The sequence below is a fragment of the Leptosomus discolor genome, chromosome 23, assembly GCF_034619465.1.
Source record: "Leptosomus discolor isolate bLepDis1 chromosome 23, bLepDis1.hap2, whole genome shotgun sequence".
Lineage (NCBI taxonomy): Eukaryota > Metazoa > Chordata > Aves > Leptosomiformes > Leptosomidae > Leptosomus > Leptosomus discolor.
The window spans coordinates 9,028,653-9,045,120 of NC_141413.1; the positions used below are offsets into that span (position 1 = coordinate 9,028,653).

At 48.2% G+C, this 16,468-nt stretch overlaps 1 protein-coding gene across 1 annotated transcript in view; it reads right to left on the reverse strand.

Moving 5' to 3' along the window:
• The window catches only part of ANK1 (ankyrin 1), a 69,443-nt gene that overhangs the window by 39,648 nt on the left and 13,327 nt on the right, over positions 1 to 16,468 (reverse strand). The gene's annotated exons all lie outside the window — the stretch shown is intronic.

A 16,468-nucleotide genomic window follows, 5' to 3' on the forward strand; every position in this document is an offset into this window, starting at 1 on the left:
TTCTAGTGATGCTTATAAACTGCTCCTAATTTCTGCAGTCTGTTCTGACTCATTCTCTACCTCTGCTTCAGCAGGGGTAGTCAACACCTGCTTTGCCTGCCTCCACGACCAAAAGCACCGAGAAGGGGGCTTTCTGCTAGGATCTGCCCACTGTGAGAGGTCACAGTGCAGTCCCATGGCTGCAACAGATTTACTGCCAGCAGCGTTCAGCCAGGCTGGTCTGGCCAGTGCTCGGGGTGCAGCCTCCGGAAGCCATGCAGGGAAGAAAGCACTGACAGGAAAGCACCTGAAGCACAGGCCTGGCAATATATCTCTGCCAGCTGATCCCTGGCGAGGACACGCAAGCAAAGCCATAGCAGCACAGCCACCTGCTCCTCAGCAGAGCTAGCGCAGCACTGTGCCTAGAAAGAAACGTCATCCTTCTGGGTGGGTAAAACAGGAAAGGTGGTAACACAGAAATTGACACCATTACAATAGCACAAAACAACAGCACTTGGGGGCACTTCCCTTCTGCCAACAAAGCAGTGCAGAGAAGGATGAGGTAAGTACAGCACCACTGGCCTGAGCCATTCTGGATTCAATGTCAGGCCCTGCCACTGGCTCCCAGCATGACCTCAGGCAAGTACCCAGCGACCTAAGAAGGGCTGCAAACCCTTCCTGCCATTCTACGGTCCACTTAGCTGCAATGTTTTGGGGACAAGGCCCTTTTTCTCTGGACCAGATTTAAGTCCATGTTACTGGCCAGGATATACCTAAACTCTCACATGCAGACCAACACCCTGAGATCTGACGTGACCCCTCTCCCCCTTGTGCTGCCCAGCGAGTGCCTTACCATCCATGTCCAAGTACTCACCACCCTCAAGTAATACAGGTATGGCATCACTGCAGGAGAAAGTCAGCTCGCCCTGGACAGCCAGGGTCTGCAGCTCTGATCAGCCCACTTACATCGAATGCTGCAGCTAAACCAAGTGTGAGCAGCCAGTCTGGAAGAGGTTTATCAGCAGGACTGCACGCTATCACCACTTGCCTGCCTGCATGCCGGCACAACAGGGAGGCTCGTGCCTGGAGTCTGGAGATTACAGGTTGCCCCACGTCAGGGACTTGGGGAGAGCTGCCAGGCTGGACAGAAAGTGTTTAGTGAATGTCACGCCTGAGGCACGGTTCATAAACATATCTGTAAACAGGGAGGAGCCCACGTGCATGAACCCTGCTCTTCCAACAGTACAAGGGAAGACGAAACTTCAGAAATACAAAGCAAAATGAAACAGCTCTGTGGCCAGAACCACACTGTCTCTTGCTTTGTGCTGCACAAAGCAGGTTGGGCCAGAGGCAGTTAGCAGAAGACCCCAGATTGTTCACTGGTCTCTGCAGATGTTGGCTGGGCACAGTCCCAAATGAAGGACATTGAGATGGAACTGAAGCAGCAAATGATGTCTAGTCACAGCAGCTCCAGGCCCTACAAAGGGCCTGGAGCCTACTGCAATACAATGAACGCGCCCCTTCCCCCCTTCTACCTGCACAGCAGACTCCTGCTCCAGCATCCCTTCAGGAGATCCTTGCTTGCAGCAAGAAGGCAAGGGGTCCACAGTGGTTGGTGCATGCCCTCTCTGAAAGACACGCAAGGGAGTCACACCAATTGTTCACAGGAACAGACCTCCTGGAGACCGCTCCCGTCCCACCCTCTCCTCGTGCTCAGGCTCAGGGTAACACACCACAGAGCAATGCTCACCTGCACTCCTGGCTGGCAGGAGGCATCCTTCTGCTAGTGTCTTGCTAACCCCATCTTGGATCCAGATGCTAAACTGAGGCCATCTTGACAAAGCACTGGGGGACTGCAGGGGAGCCACACGTCTTGGTTTCTATTTCTAGCTACTATTCACCTGGCCCTTTTTTTGCCAATTACAGGTTCAAGAAGGCCAAGGCGCTTCCTCTCAGGCACTGGGGCCAAACCAGTGAATCCAAGGCCATGAGGTCATCACACCTGGAAAGGCCTGGGCAGAATACAGATAAATACTGCTTGTGACACTTGCGGATTCAGAGAGAAAAAAACAACAGCTCTGCCAGCTGTATCTCCCTAGAAAATTCCTATAAAACAGCCCAGCCCACTACTGGGAAAGCTTTTATCAGCTGAGAGGCAGGAAAAGTAGATCAAGAGAACCTGTTATGATGGAAAAATGCTTTGCATTACATAGAAATTTGGATTTTTATACTCAGCAAAGGCCACGTTGAAGCATTAGAGCAAAGCAGAGTCCATACCTCAGTCTAAGGAAAACACCTTCCCCTTGTCCAGTGCAATTCAGCACTTCCCTGGAAGTCTGGGATCCCTCTGGCATTTGAGCTATAACAGACTCCACCTCCAGTTCAGGTAGAGCTCAAATGATAATAGTCAAAGGGATAGGCACTGCAACTGCTGGCTGGCACTCTACATTTGCTCTAAAAGTATTGCTGATCTGAACCTACAGAGCAACATCGCCAATGTCTCAGATCCTGCCTTTTTTTTTTTTTCCTCCTGCATAACTGCATGTCATGAATGCAAATAAGAGTCCTCCGCACCCTGAAGACAGGACCTTATCAGCCAGAGCTTATGAGGCTATTCAAAGTTGCTGCCTCAGCATAATGCAAACTTTCTCCAGGTCCTGCAGCCACCAGGATAACATACTTGACAAAGCCCTAGAAAGAAGACCTGTGCCCTCCAATCCATTCAGGGTTACCTCCCACTGCACCTCAGGGAAAAGCAGTGTACAAGTGCCCGTGAGATTGCTCTATCCAGTTTGCTGGATGGGTGCCCCCACACTTCTATTGCGAGAGCTCTCTCAGGCAGGGACCAGGATTTAGCTTTGATTTGTGCAGCCTCTGGCACCAGTGAACACCAGCAGTGGTGACTTTCACAAACCCATTACAGGCAAACTCAGGGATGAGATAATCTCTGGGGTGGCAAACCCTTTGGCTGCAAGGGACAAGCAGTGTCAGATTGGCTCAGTCCTACAAATTTCTAGCTATCCAGTGATGCCACATCCTCCCCCAGAGGGAGGACAGGTGAGCCCTGCACAGTGCAGGAGGGGACATGGCGCTCACCGTTTGGCTCCAGCCCAGAATTCCCTCATGTACATCATATGCCCACAGCCACAGGAGGGCTGAGGGAGGGAAACCCTGTGACTGTGCAGAGCGGGAAATTGCTGTGGTTCCTGTGGGGTTCTGCAAAGGTGACCGCAGGGTACTTTGGCACAGGCCACGTGGTGGGCCATAAGAAGAAATTGCCCCCGGTCCCCACCACTGAGGCCAAGCCTTTCTGCAGCTGTGAGAAATGAGAAAAGTGCCTAAATTCAAGAGCCCCTGACAGGGATGTTTGCAGGTCAGAGCTCCTCTGAGGGACAGAGAAACATTACCCCCAGACACGGTCCTGGCAAGCCTGGCCAAGCCACAAAGGCTTTGCTCCCTCACTGAGACCTGGAGCTTTGCCTGCAAACAGCCCTCCAGTGACTTCTTCATCCCTCAGAGGAGGGGCTTGGAAGCAGCAAGAGCTCAGGTCACTGAGGTACTCCAGGCTATCGGTGACATCTACATGGCGTGGCAGGCACTGGACTGTAGCAGACCCATGGATCAGCAGCTGAGGCAGATGGGCATATCACAGGGCACTAGGTATCTGTCTTGAGGCAACTGTACACAGTTCACAGGGTGAACTCTACTATCAGTCACATTTCTATAGCTCTAGAACTCCAGAAGCGAAGGCGATTGCAGGAGCATGAATGAACAGAGTCCTGCGAGGTGGCAGGTACATGCCTGCTTCCTCCCTTCCCTGAAGAGGGAGGAGAACAGAGCATTTTGCCTTGAAGTATGTGATACACTACTAACCTTTTCTTTCCTTGGCTGTTTGTGGAGTTGGTGCAGGCTCCATCTCTAAGGAAACGAACCTCTTTGCTACATTAATTGCTGTCCCTTATTAATCATATTTTTCTGAACACTTCCCACTGATCCTTCTACTAGGTCTCATTCACTCACTACCATCTCACCTGAGGCACCTCTGAAGCTCCTCCTATCTAACTGCAGACAGGCGAGTTGCATCCATCAGTGCTGAAAACTAAGACCCTAGAGCAACCTGCTTTACTAGAAGTCTGTCACCATTGTCTTGCCTGTTACACCTAACTGTAACATTTGTGACACAGCTTGCAGTTCTGGAGAAAACAACAGTACAGGCACAATCCTGTCTGAGAAATCAGAGCCTGGGAGAGCTTGAAAAATAACAAATACAGCTCTAACAAATGAATAGCTCTTACTCCCAAGAGCTCTTTTCATTTCCATGAAAACACCTCAACAGGCTAAGGTCTCAGGCAGTTCCTTAACACTTACCTGGTGCCGGACCCCAAACTGAGACTGGCTGGGTTGCACATTCCCTAAGATTTTATACTGTGTCCTCTCCTTAGTGACATCCAAGCATATTACCGTCCCCTTAAAGGCCTCCAAGACTGTACAGGTTAATGTCATGTCGCACCCACAAAAGCTAACACAGAGTTGAACTGAAGCTCTGCAAAGGGAAATGGTTTACAACAGACACAACAGGAATACTCTCTAAGAAAGAGCAAACTCATGTTGCGAAAAAGTGGCCAAGAGTTAGAGCGAATAACAGCTGTCAACTCCCACTTAGGCCGCTGTGCACCCCCACAGGCTTCAGGGGATTTTTGTGAGCCAGGGTTCCAGTATTGTCTTAAGTGCTGTTTCCTGGATGCTATAATATCTACCATACCAAAGGAAAAATAATTTCTCTCTCTGCTGTCCTGAGATGTTTCCTAGGGACGAGACTCAGCAGCCCTGGTGCCTCAGTGCCACTGCATTCCAGGTTTACACATGAGAGAAAAACATTGAATTCCAGCAGCAACCGCAGACAGAGTCGGTGGGGCAGAGAGAAGCTCTCAATCAGAAATTTAGAGGGAAGAGGAGGTCTCTGAAGAAAACTACTCCTTCAGCTACAAAGAGTTTTGGTCTTCCAAGATACAAAGTTGTGCCTCTGACCTTTGGAGAAACTCTTCAACAGCACTATGATGTAGCTGTGAAGGAACGCAAGGCTCCTTCCTCTGTGTTATCTTCCATGTAACTAGAGAAGTGATCTCCCAGCACCAGGCACTTCACTGGCTGCTGCTAGTCTGTCTGTCCTCAGCTGTTCTTCTCCTTTCATTTAAGGGAATGGGGAGTGTAGTGTGTGCAGCAGAGAACCTTAAACACATCACCATGGAGAAGAGTAAATAACTTTCTTTTAACAGTGGGCCTCAGTGTTTTGAGGAAACTGTGTGTGCTTTTGCTCAGGGAATGAAGTGCAGCCCCTCTTGCAATCAGCAGTTTGAGAAGCGATGCCAGGATGGGTCCAGGGCTGAAGTCACTGAAGGAAAGCTGCTCCTCTCTGAGCACTCACTGTGCCCTCCCGGTACAAGGACAAGGGTACGCTAGAGGTTCATCTTACTCCAGCATGTCCCCTTTCTGCTTACAAAGGAAAACACTCCCCATGCTTCTGTCACCGGCTGAGGCTCCAAGGAGCAGCCAGGCTTGCTGGTTCTGGTCAACAAGCTGTTATCTTAGGAAATGTGAATGCAGTTTTAAAGCCGAGTCAGCAACAGAAGCTGAATAATTTAAATCCTTAGCAATTCTGCCACAGCTGCGCAGCAATGGATAACGGAAGGTACTCAGATTCATGCAAGGAGAGAGCTGGGATGAAAAACAGTGCCGCTGTCAGGCTGCTTCTTCCTGTTAACAGAGAACAGCAGTGATGTAGGCATAAATAAGCAGATAACAATGCTCTGCAGTACTGAACTAGACACTCTACTGCTCAGAGTAGGCAGCCCTCTGAGCACAGCAAGGCTGAGGCTTGCTTTCCGGTGGCATTTGTGGTTTCTGGCACGGTGATCCATAATTTCACAGGAAGGCCATAAGAGCTGCTGGTGCCTCACCTCTCAGGTGTCTAATCCCTCAGCTTCCAAAGTGCTGGAATCATCAGCCATGAGCAACAGAGGAAGCATGTGAAACGTCCACACTGACGCCTGCTCTTCAGCTTTCTGTCAGAGGAGGAGTTATGCAATATTATACGGTGGGAGGGGGACAAAGATTTGCCAAGCACTGATTTTTCAGCCCTTGCTCTCTCCCTAGTTGCCTCTCCATCTCCTTTATTGTGGGGGATGGGGTGGAGGAGCCAATTTACAAGTAATTCTCCCCAAATCAGTCTAAAAACCAGCACCCAGAAGCACAGGACAAAACAAAACTTGCAAGAAATCCAATGGACTGAGTTTGCAAAGCTCAGCAGCTAATAGACATAAGAAATCTCTCCCATTCAGATCCCTCATCTAAGAAACTGTTTCATGATCATCCATCAGTTCAGAACTATCTGAGCTGTGAGACCCCCAAAGGAAATCCAGAAATACAAATTGAATTTATGTTCTTCGGGTTCTGTTTCTTGAACTGTGCACAGTTGCCTCCAAAGGTATGATTTTGGAGATGAAGCAGCCTGCTCTCTTCCTCCAAGAGACAGCTGCCTTGTGCCAGCATAACTACAGTTTAATTCCTGGAGAAGAAGCAGTCTGAGCCCAAAATTGGGATGTTTAGGCAGCCCTTTGCCCCTCCCTGCACCCACACTGAGCAGACAGACAGCTTCATAGCGTGTGCCTCTCTGGCATCTTATGACATGAGTCATAAGGTGTTCTTTTTGCTCATCATTTGGATGAGCCAGGCAATGAAACTGAAAATTTCATCACAACAATTTATCTTATTTATACTCATACAGCTACAAAAACTCAGGAAGTCAGATTCACAGAGCGGAGAGCAGAAGTGCAGAACTTCACAGAGTAAAGTGCAGAGCTCCCAAAGGAAAGGAATATTCATGGCCCATTGTTCATGCTAGGGCTTAGTTCTGAGCTATCCTGGATGCAAAGAAGATTTCTACACAGATAAAAACTGTTCAGCAACCTCTGCATCCAGCTTTCCTATTCAGTGGACCAGAAGACATCTTACCCACAGGATTAACATCCACCGTTTTTCCCCCTGTTAGAGACCAGGCAGTTCTGAGAGCAAAACGCATCACCTAACTCAGCCTGATTCTGAAAAATCCCACTTCTGGGAACCCCGAGTTTGGCATTATGCCTACAATATGGGCCAAGGGCAAATCACTTCTTAATTACTGCTTATGGTGTAGATTTCTGCCTTCACTCGGGAGGGTACCAATCTGAAGGACCTAACAAGACCCTTATCAGGCTGCAGTTAATCCACACCAGCTATTGATCCTATTGGATCCATTGGTCCTGCTACAACTGCAAGATTACAGATCCACTGAAATGCCTAAATATTATGCCTATTTGGGGATCTCAAGATGGAGAGATATCTAGCACTTGGCTGTAGTGCATGCCTGGAGGCAGTGCAGACTGACCTCCTGCGAGAACAGATGAATGCATAGTCTCCACCTGGCAGGCTGCACTCTGCTCCTCTTGGAAAGAAATCTGCTCTGCTGCTGAGCATCAAGCAGCCAAGCAAGAACTCAGATCTCACCCCACACTTTCAATTCTCAGCAGCCACCTGGTCTCTGAGGTCTGCAGCGTACCTAGATGCCACGGTCTGCACCAAGATCTTGCTCTGTTATGTAGTTCAGGTAGTTTGACAAGAACTTAGAAACCATTTTTGTAAACCTCTACTCACAAGATCACTCCTCTCCCTCTTCTAGAGGTGATGTCTAAAGGGATTGTGATAAGGTTAGTACACTCATACCGGTACAGAGCTGCACTACATAAGCAATCCCCTGCCCCAGTAACCAGCTTGCAATGTGTATAGAGCTGCCCCTGTGCCTAAGGGCCCCCTTAACTAAACGCACTTGATAAGAGACGTCCAAGAGAGACCACTGTTGTCTGGGCTAGGGTGGTGCCAGGGAAAAGTGTTTCAAGGAGTGGAAATTGGGCCCTGAGAAGTAATCAGAGCTGAATACTGCTTCTGCTTCTGGAAGAGACTGAGTGCCACAGACAGGTCCTTCACAGCCACAGACAGAGAAAATAAAGGCTGCAGATTTTGTCTTGGCCCCTACAAGACAGAAGTCTGGGACAGGGTCCCCATTTCCCATTACATTCCTTCCAGTGCTATTTTGATGCTTTACTGTTTAGCAGAAGCATGTGCCATGTGTGTGCTTGCTTCTACCCAGAGGCAATTAATACTTGAACAGAATGAAGTCCAACTTAATAAGACTTTTGACAGGGATGAAGATGAAAAAACATTGGGGTTTTACTGTTTCCCAGACTGTAACTGAAGCACTTCATATGTGACTATCTGAGCTCAAGGCCATGTTTTAAACCACCACAGGAAATTGCAAATGAAGGAAGCAGGCAGAAATTTTCATGCTCAGCCCCATACGCCTACTGATTACATACCTTACAATCAGCAGGAGTAGGTGTCAGCTGTGTCTCAGTGGGCAAGGCACATGTACATCTTCTTTACCTGCAGTGCTTGGCTCAAAGGCAGTTTCTGCAAGGGTGGAGCAGCTGATAAGCGGCTGCTTCTTTCCACCAAGAAATCGACACAGAGCAGTAACCCAACTTCTGAGTGACTGTGACAGCACAGCAAGGCACACTGAGCAGCACAACAAATGCTGCAATATTAACAGGCCCAAAAGATGCAACCGCATCTCAAAAGAGAGCAGCCCTGCATCACGTTTCCAGCCTGTCCTTGCTCTTCCTGAAGGCTTAACGCAAGCCTTCTGAACTGAAAAGTTAATGCTCTGAGGTCTGGAGTGCAACTGCACATTCCTACTGCTTCCCAGAGTCCAGTCTTGTAAGGACACCTAAGAGCTTGGAAGTCTGTGCCTTTGTTCATCACCTTGCTGAGCAAGCAAAGGAGCCAAATGCTTTCTTGGATGCATATCCATCCATGTTCTGATGACTACGTGTAACTTCTCGTCATGATTAGTTCTTCCAGATATCACTGATTCATTTATTTCTTGAGCACCCTTGGCACGCCTGGACAACCTCACATGAACTTTACAGCAAGAACAACAGCCCACATCACTGCACCCTGCTCACACCTTTCTCCAGTTACTGCAGTGCTGTGAAGAATAGTTTGGCAGATCTGCAGAAAATCCACTTGAAATCTTGAAACCCATGAGTTTCATTTACGGGTAATTAATGAATGATTTAGAAGAGATGTGCAGATTTCTGTTGCATGCCTACAGCCCTGCTCTCACTGATCAGCTTTTAGGATGATTTCATCACACAGCAGGCCTAATTAAATTACATAAGGTGCCTCTGGATGAGAAAAGCAGAGTCCCAGAGTCCCAGAAATACTCACTCATATACTACTTTGGAAAGTGCGCAATTCTGCAGCACAGGAGTGACGATAGAGCTCCACTAACCCAGCAGAGCTAATGGGAGTCTCACTATTGTTCTAAAATTGAAGGAGATCAACTATTTTATTTCTCCCAGTGGACCTTTTTCACTGAATGTGTGCAGTATCAGCACTTTTCCCTGGCCTCAGCAGTAAAAACTTGGGAACAAAGGCTCTCTGGAACCTGCCCCTCAAAGCTCTATCAGCTACAGTACAGGAGATGTGGGGGTGTTAACTGCTGGAAGTGAACATTCCTCGCCACCTGCAAAACACCAGTGCAACCGCTCCTCCTTACAGCCTAGATTCTCTGGAGAATGGGATCTGAACAAATCATACGCTTTCCAGGTCGGCTTTTAATGGTGCCCACTACACACCAGCAACGTGAAATCTCCCAGCAGGACAAAGCTTCTAGCAGTCACCACCACTACAGCACAGGTACAGGCAAAACTGTCCTACCACTGGACACATCAACTGTGCACTCTGCAACTTAGCAGCCATGAACCAGCCCTGATATACTTGCAACAGCTTCACAATGGCTCATTTACCTACTTCTTAGGATAACATTAAGACGCTACACCAGGAAGCTGGACCTCTGTGCTGCAGTGCTTAAGTACCTACACCATTGCTAGCTAACACCCCCATGCCACAGAGGGCTTTTCTTAAATCTCTCCGATAAACTTACCCTATGAGCCTCACTTAGGCAACTCTTGTTTAGAAGCCACAGAGCTCCCAGAGAGTTTCTCTTACCACTGTTTCCCTAACCCAGCCCCCACCATTCCCCCCCCAACATGTACTCTAAAAATGCAGCTCCATAGTGTGGGGCATTTAGGACACTGCACTATGGCCAAAGAAAATAGAGGATACGCTTCCCATAACTTGCTTAGCAGACGATTTACTGTTCTGTTCTTCAAATGTCATCCAAATGCTGGAAAACAAGCTCTCGGCTCCTGGAACAGCAGCCTTTTTTCCTGCAACATCAAGCAAATCCTTTTGAACTCATCAGCAGGATAGCGAGGCCATTTGCAGGCTCAGCCCAGACAGCAACACGAAACAGAGAAGAAATTCTGTGTTTTACTTCAGAGGAAAAGATATGGGATCACCATTGCCAGGAAAGGGTGCCCTGAACAGTCTCAAGGGGTGGATGCTGTGGGCCTGACATAGCAAGGACCTCATGTACAAGGACTGCGTATCTGGCCTTCAAAAGAGGCCACAGGTCAAGTTCAGAGAAAGGTACAACAATGAGAAAAGACAGAAGAATACCAATGATATGCATACTTAGGCACCACGCACAAAGTCACATAACCCTTCTTAACCAAGGAATCAAACAGGCCTCTGCAAATCTAGCCCCTCTGTGGCCTTTCCCAAGGCAGCCTGCTTGCTTGCTGTTCACACTTGCCCTGCAGCCTAACATGCCTATAAAAGTATACACACAGAGTTGGGAACAAGCTTTCAGATTTCTGGGCACACTGCCTTTGTCCCCATCCCCCCTTGCTACTCCAGGCAGGATTCAGACCTTTTGCAGTTTGTTGCAGAGAGGTCATGCATCAGACAGACCAGGACGTGTCCTGAAGTCCCCTTGCTGTGGGGAGTTCAGGACAGCAGGCTTGGCTCTCGGAGTTGCGCTTGCTTGAAATTTCCTCCAGCTGAGACACTCAGTGAGACTAATTCAGCATCTACAGAGGCTGAGCCAGCTTCCCAGAGTATCAGTACTGCTGTACTGAGGCCCTACCAACTGCTCCAGCAAGCACTAGGCTTGCCTACCCAGGAGGATGCGGGATAGCAGCAAGGACACAGCAGCAACACAGGAGGCAGCCTGGAGACATCTGTTCATTCCCCTTCACTGCTCCCCCCAGTTGTGAGATGTTGTCAGCACAGCAAGGGGGAGCAGGCTGCTCTCAGGGCTGGCAGGAGCCAGTCCCTGTGCTTTGCCCATCCTTCCAGAATGTGCTGAAACCCACTGGCCTGGCATCAGCTTGTAACCCTGGCTGAAAGCCACACTCTCTTACATCTACTCCTGAGCTAGTAGAGTAGTACAGACTGAACATAGTCACTTGGCTACCCCCTTTTGCCCAGAGAAGTTGTGGATGCCTCATCGTTAGAAGTGTTCAAGGTCAGCATGGACAGGGCTTTGAGCAACCTGATCTAGTGAAAGATATCCCTAGCCATGGAGGGAGGGCTGGACTAGGTGATTTTTAAAGGTTTCTTGCAACCCAAACCATTCTGTGATTCCATGATTCTATGATTTTAGAGACAGGGAACTAAAGCACAGATGGAAGTGAAAGGGAGCAAAAATGGGACCAAAGAGCAGTGCTTCGTGGATCAACTTGCCCTGACCTAAACTGTGGAAAACTTGTGCATGTCAGCAGTGGATGACAGTTCTTGCTTTCAGTCCAGCATCCAATTCTGCATTGCAGAGCAGGAACAGGCAGAGTTTAGGGAACAGGCACTGGCAAGTTACCACCCAGCCAGCGGCGGAGAACCCCAAAGTGCTCCTCTGAATCCATGCTACAAAACAAATAGGGTTTTGTTCTCCTGCAGGTCTCCTGCAGCCTGGCAGCAAAATCAGCTCAGAGTTACTTCAAGGTAAATGCACAAAGAGAAAATTGAATTTATTATAATGAGTTTCAGGCCTTTGCTCCACTCCTGTCAACAACATCCTTTTGACTGCCTTCTCTGATGTGCACCCCGGCTCCTCTGTCTTGCACCTGCAGGCATAGGTCAGAACTGAGACAATGTAAATAAAGTCTGGGAAAATACTGTGACATGCTGCAATAAGAAGCACCTGAAAGCGGACCCCCGCACACACAGACCAGACATACCCCAGATCCTCAGTTAGACCTTCTGCAGGAAACTGCTATTGAAAAAGGTCAATTATGCCCAAAGACAAGCCCATTTTATAGGCCACAGCTAGTGCTACAGAAGCCTTCTGGAGACAGGAACTTTACCTGATTCTCAGAGATGGGCAACAGGAGTGGACTTTTTTTGCACTCATCACAGAATCATAGAATGATCTGGGTTGGAAGCGACCTTAAAGATCATCTAGTTCCAAACCCCCTGCCATGGGCAGGGACACCTTCCACTTCAAGAGTATAATTTCAGAGATATTACATAGAAAATAAATACATCTGTTGGAATGCCCCTGCCTGCAGAAGCACTGGATTCCCAGCCCCATTAGGGAGTCTAGCCTAGCCTTGGGGAAGCAGAGAAGTTAATACTGCATACATGGAGGCAATGAAAACAGAAAGCACCTTTGGTTGCAGATGAGTTTGTAAGCAATTCAGGTGATTGCACAGAAACTTGACAGTTTGCCACGCTCACTACAAACCATGGTACAGCATATTACTACCACTTCACCATCTCCTCTAGTCTGCAGTGGCCAGAAGACTGATGGTTGGTTGTCTATGCTGTGGCAGCACAAGGAACATGCATGCAGTGTGCTCAAAATTACCCGCTTTCCTTCATCAAACCACCCAGCTGTTCCTGATGCCCACCAACACATCCCCAAAGGACATTTGCTATGTGCATACAATGTGCCTGTCCCCTCAGCAGACACTGGCAGGAGATGCCAGGATCACCCAGAAGAGAAATGCTCACAAACCAGCACTGAATTCCCAGGGGCAATTTCAGACCACACAATAAGGAGGATGGGGCATTTTGCCAAGGAAACACAGCAGCCTCGTTGATCCTGCTGCTATAGCATGCTGCCCAGCCAGACCAATGTCATACTTTCACAGTATTCAAAGCTCAGCTTTATGTTCACTCCTGCAAATCCACTGTACCTGACACTGAGAGTGTTTGGACATTGCCTTATGTAAATATTTTGTAGTAACTCTTTCGTACTTTTTAGCTTTATATACCATACCTGGGATCAAGGGTGAAACTTTCTGTAAAAACAAAATAACAACCACCAGGACTTGCAGTGGAGGATGCACAGAATGCTTCTTATCTTGAGATAACAGCTCCAAGGACTTGAGCTAACTGAACAGCCAAGGATGTCTGAAGGCTGGCAAAGCATTTCTGCAAGAACAGCTCCAGCCGTACCCTGAAGTGAACTTTGTCTCAGAATGAGTAGGGGGCGCTTACCCAAATGACCACCGATGACCACCCAAGACCCCCGTGCATGCAGAGTATAGTTTTGCAACACTAGCAATATGCAAATAGGGTAGAAAGGTGGAGTTGAGTATGACAAGTCATGATGGGTGTGGCACGTAATCAAGATATGAAAATTCTAGTACATAAATACGCTAAGTTTTGCGTTTAGCTTTGCACTCAAATTGGGAACTTTCCCTGAGTGTCTGATTCTGCATACTATTGAATAAAGCAATGCCTCCTTCCTAAATGTAGTTTCATTTCTGCATTTCGGGAGTTTGACTAAAACAAGACTGTATCCAGTGTGTGTGGATCTGTAGGGGACAGAAGAGGCATCTGAGACAGACATCCCAAGGGGAGGCTCACTGTAACAGTGTCAGGCACGGACAGAGTCAACACTTGAAGCAGGGCTTGCTGTCTTGGCTCCCTTGAGAGCCAGTGGAAAGAAACAAGCATTTCTGAGGGTATAATTTAGCTGACCTACTTCCATGTGCAGTGCAGCATGGGAAGGACTCCCTGCTTCTCTCCCGGACTAGAGGGAGCTGAGGTGAGCGGTTCAGATGCAGAGGTCTGCATCACAGCACCCTAAACTGGGGCAGACCGTCCCATCACCCAGCAAGAGGTCCACGTGCCGCTGGCAGCACCAGGCATGCTCGTGTCCGTGTCCACGATGACACTGGGCGCCGGAGTGCGGAGAGCAGCCCTGCTCTGCCCCAACACACCCAGCAACACAACCCCATCCCAGAAACATCCAAATCCTCTCAGCTGCTGCTGCCATGGCAACGCCAGAGAGAGGATCCGCCAGCCTTTGATGTGCTGATCTGTTTAAAGCATGCAAAATGCCATTCAGGAGCTGGGGAGCTGCGTGGCAGAGCACCTGACTGCCCTGAAGATGGAAGGCTCTCCAAGGAGCAAGGATTAATGCACACTAGCAGGCACCGCTGCAGTCTCCTGCCACACCAAGTCATTACCAGCATGCTGTTGTTTCTGTGCTCTGGCTCGCCCACTTAGTGGAGTTTAATATTTAACATCACACAAGCTGCTGTTTCACGGGGCAATTTGGGTTATTAATAAAAAATCCCCCCCGCCCCTCCAATGATTCAAAAATTAGATGCTGTTACTCCAGTTTATCAGTGCCAGCAGCAAGCGCTGGGAGCTGAGCGCCACAAGCGTGCTAGCCACGGAGCAGTTAATGGGGAATTGGGAAGGGCTGTTACAGGCTGCAGAGAAGACAGCAGGTCCACATAACATGCAGCACAACACTGTCCCCATCTCCCACTGCATCACAGGTGGAGTAGGAGCAAGAATTCCAAATGACAAACAGGCTGTGCAAACCACAGGAAGAGCAGGCTGTTTGATCCCTCTCCAGCAGCTCACAGAGATCCCCTGCATTGCAAGGACACCTCCAAGCCTGCACAATTGCTTACCTTCAAAGATGAATATTCTTGTAGCATTTAGCACCAGGATTCCCTGAGGCTTTGCAAAAAAACCAATGCTGTCAGTGCCAGGAAATGCTAGACACTGACCCCCACATACCACGCACCCTTACTGAGCTACTAGGACAGAGTGGTTCAGTACAATCCAAAAATCTCTGAAATGTAAGGGCACAGAGGTAGATTTGAAACATCTGAGGGGGTTTTATGCTAGCCTTTTGACAGAATTTGCTTTACAAGATGAAACACAGAAACCTGAAGTGGTCTCCTACAGAGAGAACATCTATGTCTTGCACTGTGCCATTTCCACCACTTTTCATTTCAAGACTCAGTCTACTCCACAATTGCAAAGGTTCCCCTGTGTTCATTCACCCTTTTGCTAAACTAGTGTTCCCATGCCCAGAGTAAGAGGAGGCACCCTTCAGCAGACCACAGAAATGCTACAGAGAACTCCAGGAACTGGAGAAACAAGGGACTTGGAGGAAGCAGAACGCAATTATCTGAGAAAGATTTTGGCTGAACAGAGGAGTCAATCCACACACGTGTGCATACACATGCATATACACACACACTTTCTTGGGAAAGGCATCGCGGGATCTTTGACAGCAACTACAGAGGATGCTGGATACCAGGCTCACACAGGCAGTTCAACCTAAACACTTTAGATTTCCTCCTTTTAACTTCTTGCACTATAGGGGGAATCCAAGTACCTGCTTTACAGTGAGTACTCTGGCTGTGCATGCCTGTGAGTGGAATTAAACAGTAAAGAAAATCCTATTAATTATTTCCTCTTTTGGCTTCCTCAAGTTCTTTTCAAAAGAAAAGAAGAGCCATTTTCACCTGCCAGCAGGCAGAGGTTCAGAAACATATTTTGGCCAGGATGCCCACTGTGGCAGAGGCATGAGAGGACACTGGTTTCATTACAGCTGCTTTGCTGCATTACATGCTGACCATGTTTTGGAATGTGGACTGGCTGGAAGCCTCCACCATTGTAGTCTGTTCTCCTACCTCTTTGCAGCCCTTAGTGCCTCTTCAGAGGCACAACATCCTCCAAACAGCACGTTTGTTCATGCTGGTCTTTGAAAACATAGCCAAAATTAGGTCCTTGTTTTCATGGTTGGGCACCCAAAGAGATTCCTTGAATCTCTGTTGTTTCCTGGCAGCTCCCAATCACATCACTGGCATGCCATGTGCCTGTCAATTTGAACATAAAAATGATACATGCATATTTTCCAGGCACTTCTCATCATTAAACAAGCCTAACATTACCCCAGTAACCTGCTGGCAAAGCTCGGCAGTAAATAGCAGACAGCTTGCAGGTGGGGAGCTGACAGCAGTGGCTGCAGCTGCAGAAAGAGGACAAAAAGCATGTTACTTTGTTTTTTTTTTTTTCCAAAAATCTCACAAGAACAATAAAGGAAACTCTGAAGCTTCCTCCTCTGCTGAGCTCTTTTTTTTTTTTTTTTCTCCCAGTAAGTTACAATAGATTCTGTCAAGAACAAACGACAGGTTCATAATTTGTTACTGGGCACCCTCCACTGCTCCTCTGTGTGCAATGCTGCATTTACTTCCAGCAAAATGGACAAAACACACCACTTCTGCAGAGATGA